The sequence below is a fragment of the Nicotiana attenuata genome, unplaced genomic scaffold (assembly GCF_001879085.1).
Source record: "Nicotiana attenuata strain UT unplaced genomic scaffold, NIATTr2, whole genome shotgun sequence".
NCBI lineage: Eukaryota > Viridiplantae > Streptophyta > Magnoliopsida > Solanales > Solanaceae > Nicotiana > Nicotiana attenuata.
In genome coordinates, this window is record NW_017670463.1 from 503545 (window position 1) to 509524 (window position 5980).

The following is a 5980-nucleotide window of genomic DNA, read 5'->3' on the forward strand; positions in this document are numbered from 1 at the left end:
TATATATATATATATATATATATATATATATATATATATATATATATATATATATATATATATATATATATTTGAATTGCACAGGTTTATCTGGTAGTCTGGTCCTAGCCTCGTCACTACTTCGCCGAGGTTAGGCTGGGCACTTACCAGCACATGGGGTCGGTTGTGCTGATACTACACTCTGTGCTCTTTTGCACAGATCCAGGTATTGGACAACATCCGTAGTTGGAGGGCTTCCTTCAGTCCACCCGGAGACCCAAGGTAGACCTGCAGGCGTTCGCGGGCCCTGACGTCTCCCTCTATCTTCATTCAATGTTTCATTATCTTTTGTTCGGAGACAGTTTATTGTATTTTTTCTTCAGACCTTGTATGTAGTAGATCTTAGATAGTCTGTGACACTGTGACACCAGTTCTTGGGTAGAGACTTATGTTGTACTTCTGCATTTTATTCAGATTCTTTAATTTAAGACTTCCGCTTAATTGTTAAATTCTATCATTTGCATGCGATTGCCGATATTTGTTAAAAAAAAAAAAGTAATTAAGGTTTGGCTTGTCTAGCTCCCACTAGTAGGCGCCATCACGACTCCCGAGGGTGGGGAATTCCGGGTCGTGACACTTACATTGCCACATTGATTGAATGACCTCTGTTTGACTTCTGTGCTTGTACCCTCACTTATCATGCTGCTTCTGTTAGTCCAATATTGATCATGAACCTTCACATGCCCCCTAGTTGAGAAAATTTCATGTATAAACTACCATGCTTCCTGTTGAGAACTTCTCTTGTCAGATTGAGTATTATTTACCTTAATAACCTAGTAATTTGAGTGAATGATGCTGAATATAAGATCTAAATTGGGAAGTCTGTTGGCAAAATTACTCACATGTTTAAGTAAATTGGTTGAGATCTATTTACACTATTATAACCTACAAAAAATGAAAGACTCTACCTGTTGTGTCATGTTTGTTTGACATCACTGTTTATAAATAATTTAATCATGAATATGAAGTTATTTGTATCTGGCAATTTAAAAACCTGATAGAATGTACGCTCACAACTAGACCTCATGCTATTAGGTTTAAACAGGCTAAAACCAACTCTGCTATTCACATTGGTGTATCTGTTAGTTGATGTTATCTTTGGAAAATCTGAACAAGGTTGTGAGCACAAGCATTTAGTGAATTAGGGCCGCTTGTGCGAAGGTCATGTGTGCATAGAAGCGTGTCCGCAGATGCTGGTGTATCCTGCAAAAGCGATTGGTTGGCTGGTTTAGTGGATCTCGCATCTGCAAGGGTTTTTCCGCAGATGCGACGTTGCAAAGCAGCCAGTTTGTCCGCAAATGCAGAAATCGCTGGGCAGACCACTTAAGTGGTATATTTCAGGATTTTTAGCTAATTCTCTAATATTTTGAACCTTACACTTGGAGACATGCGATTTTTGGCTTGAAGATTTGCGCACAAGGCTTTGGGGTAAGTGCTTTTTACATATTTTTGATATTATTTCAAGAATCTACATGGATTAATAACACCCAAAATATGAAATCTTAAGTTAAATTTGGAGGGTTTTTCTTACAACTTAAAAGAGTGCAAATTAAGGTTTTGAGCTATGATTAGGACTTCGATTTTAAAATAAAAAATATATTTAGACTCGTGGAATTATGGGTAGTCGAGATCCACCCCTTGACTCTGGGTTTTGACCACGTGGGTGTAACGACCCGGACGATCGTTTTGAGTTTTTAGCCCTAATCTCCTATTTATTGCCTTCTCTATGTTATATTGTGGTTATGTGAATTGCCTGTGTGGTTGGTTTTGATTTCGGGTGAGTTTCGGAGTGGTTGGGATACTTAGTCCCAATGTTGGAAGTTTAAGTTGAAAGAGTTGACCGGAGTTTGAATTTTGTGTAAACAAATCCGGAATGGAGTTTTGATCGTTTCAATAGCTTTGTATGGTTATTTAGGACTTAGGCATATGTCCGGATACTGATTTGGATGTCCGTAGGTCATTTTGGCTTGAATTGGCGAAAGTTAAAAAGTTGAAGGTTTGGAAGACTGAGAAGTTTGATCGGGGGTTAATTTTATTGATATCTAGTCCGTATTTCAGTTTCGGAAGTTGGAATAGGTTCGTTGTGTCATTTATAGTTTTTGTGCAAAATTCAAGGTCATTCGGAGTTGGTTTGGTATGTTTCGGTGTTAGTTTTAGAAGTTGGAAGTTCATTAGTTTATTAGGCTTGAATCGTTGTGCAATTTGTGGGTTTGGTGTTGTTTGATGTGATTTGAGGCTTCAATCGAGTTTGCATCGTGTTTTAGGACTTGTTGGTATGTTCGAACGGGTCCCAGGGGCCCCGGGGCCCGGGTGTGTTTCATATTGAGTTTGGACCATTTATGCAAGTATTGAGATTGCTGGTTTTCTGTGCTTCTGTTTTTCTTCATTGCGTTCGCGAAGATTCAGTTGCGACCGTGTAGGCTCTCTGTTGGCAGATGGAAAATTGCTCTTCGCGATCGCATAAATGAGGACGCATCTGCGTAAGGTTGGAATGTTGTGCATTGCGAATGCTGGTAATGTATCGCGATCGCGTAGAATGAAGGTAAGACTGTGCTGAGGCATGCGTTGGTAATCGCGTCCGCGCAGAGCTGTGCGCGATTGCGTAACCTGAATATTAGTGGTCTACACGTTCATGACTGTAGTCTCGCGATTGTTAAGAGGATTTGTGAGCTGAGGAGATTGTTCTCCGCGATCACGTGTATTTTGCCGCAATTGTGTAGAGTAAGAACTAGGCAACAGTTATTTAGTTTCCAAATTGAGGGTTAGAGTTATTTTTTATCATTTGAGTTAGAGACCTCGGTTTTGGGCGATTTGATTTTCAAGGAGTTGATTGAGGTACGTGATCTTGACTCGGATTTGACTATTACACATGAATCCATCATTGTTTTTATCATTTAATTAGTGTTTAAAGTTGGAAAATCGGGAAATTTTGTGAAAACTTCCTAGCTATATTTTGATGATTTGAAGCTTGATTTGAGGTCGGAATTTAATAGTTTTGGTATGGTTGGACTCGTTATTGAATGGTTTTTCAAATTTTTGTAAGTTTGGTCGGGTTTCAAGATGCTGGCTCGGAGTTGACTTTTTGATTTTCTATAAAGAATGCAACTTTATTATCCGGAATAGTTTCCTATGGTTTGTATTTATGGTATAAAATTATTTTGGCTAGATGCGAGCCGTTCAGAGTTGGATATTCGCGGAAAAGGCTTATTAGTGGATTGAGTTAGCTTGTTTGAGGTAAGTATCTTGCCTAACTTTGTGTGGGGGAATGACCCCTTAGGATTTGGGTTGGTTGTGCTATTTATGATATGTGAAAGCCGTGTGCGCAAGGTGACGAGTGGGTACACGAGCTATATGTGGTATTTGACCGGTTTAGGCTATTTGGACATTTTTCATGCCTTTGTCGCACCCTTTTTTCTCGCGAAATTGGGTTTCGACACGTGACGACTCTTTAAGGAAGGTGTTAAAAGAGAGAGTCCCCACCTAACGGGTTTGAGGTGCGTTAGAGCACCTATTTGCAAATAACTCTATTTTAACTAGTCAACATCATCAAAGATCGGGTAAGGACTCAAATTACCTCGAAGAGAAGGTGTTAGGCACTTTTCAGGTCCACAACTGTGGGTCCCGGCCAAACTCGAATTATATGAATTAGTCAAGCAAACAAAGACAAAGAAAGCAAGGAGTTTGGGAAAATTCATTATTAAAAGACTTTGAGTAAACACAAATAATTGATTTAAAGACAAGATGAGGGGGAGGGGGGGGGGTCCTAAGTTTTTTAGCCTGAAGGATCACCCTGTGCAACATAAATAATACTTCGTAACTCCCTTGAGATGGGGTGTTACTCGTATTATTCAGCGGGCACATACTATCATCTCCTGCTACCCGATTACTATCTTTAACATTTTACCTAAGCACGCTAGTTGATTCTAAATCGTGCCTTATGCGTGCACTACCCGTCCCATTCCTATGGCCCAGGAGGCTTTGGACCTCTATTTTGAGTGGCTCTAGACTTTACCTAGGTTGCTAAAAAATGACAAATCTAAGCGACATCCAAAACATGTAGGACTACACATAAGGGGCAACAAATGGCTCAAATTAGCCTCCACATGTAAACAACAAATGCAATGCTAACAGGTTTGTAATGAGGCGGTAGATGATTTCATAATAGAGTCTTTATATCCTATAGTCATGGCCTCTATGTGATTCTGAATTATAAACGTACATGCAGTGTTGTTGTCTTAACACGACAAATTTGCATATTACAAGTATTACAAATCCTATAGGCATGCTTTCTAATTTGTTTGCAAAATAAGGCAATGAGACAGTTTGATAGTTTAGTTACGAGCGACTTATCAACATATTTCTAGGCGAGCAATAGAGTCCTATAGGCAAGATATCTAAGAATTGGCAATTGAAACTTGTTTTCTATCCTTTTATTCCTATAACCATGCTTTCTAGGCGAACAATAACAGTAATACCAGCTAATTTGATTATATTCCTATAGGCATGATATCTACGTGAATATCGTAAAGAGAAGGTATTTATGACTCAATATAATCCTATAGGCAAGATATCTAACATGAAGCAATTTGAATAAATAATTACTGTATTGCAGTATAGTAGGCAGTCAAAACCGTGTGAAGATAGACATGCGAGCAGATGAGATTATTTATGTCCTATAGGCATGTTATCCATCAAAACACATCAAAGCAGAGCATGTTGAACACATTAAACACTCAGATCCTATAGGCAGCATTTCTACCCTTTTTATGCAAACATTAGAATAGACCAATTTTCCCAATTTTTACTAATACCCCAATTGTTATACTGAATTATTACAGGACCAGTAATAAAATAGATTACAAAGTGATAGAAATAACAATAGTGGGCCTAAGACAGGCCCAAAGTATACGCAGCTCAGCAAGGCCTTCAATTTTGTGTCCACACAGGTTTCACCACAACCCAGAAACCTTAAGAGCACTCGAACTAAACCCAGTAGCAATAATTGATCAAAGAAACCAGAAAACAGCCATTCACACAAGCCAATTAGCTCATTCAGTAGGCACAGAGAGGGACATAATTGAGTAACTAGGACAAGGTGGCCAAAGAACCTTAGGCCCTAGTGTGTCAGAGTTCACAAGGGTCTCAAAGTGGACCCCGAATAGTGCTCACACTAGGGAGGTTACTAGAGAAGTTTTAGGGGGGGTGGGGGGCAAGACTTTCAGCCGGCCAAGAATTAGAGACTCAGAACAGGAAACAACCAATAAAAATAATAGTAAGGTAATAAGGTTTGGAAAAGTATTTGCAAACACTACAAAATGATCACATAATGAACATGTCAACACGGAGGGTGCATGAATTCATGAAAACAAATTGATACTGCCAATTCTCCCTTAACACATTAGGGCAGAGGATATATTGATAAGAAACAAGTAGCCTGAAGCTTATAGTATTACAAACTTAATAGGAAAGAAGCATTAGGCTAGTAAGACAAATATTTGTCACTGATGCAACCAATTTAAAACCTAAAGGATCAAGTTATTCTAAACACATGGATGAAATAGTATAACTTTTACTAATGAAACAAGCAGAATCATAATTTAGGAAAAACTAGTCTGAGAGGTTCCACTTAATTGCTAGGGGTAGAGAACTGGGTAGGGCAAGAACACAATGAGTGACAAAACATAGTCATAGGAGAACACTACACACTTAGGGTGAAGGTTCTAACAAGCATACTAATAACATCAATTAGTCACTAGATATTCATAATCAGGTAGAGAACATGGATGAGGCCATATAATCAAGGCAAAGCACTCAAATTATCAATAACATTAGGCTAAACATGCTTCGAATTGTCCAAATTGCCCAAGTTAGATGCAAACACATTTTCAGGACCAAAGTTTATGCGTGAAACAATGCTAGAGAAGTTCATGCTATAGGCAGA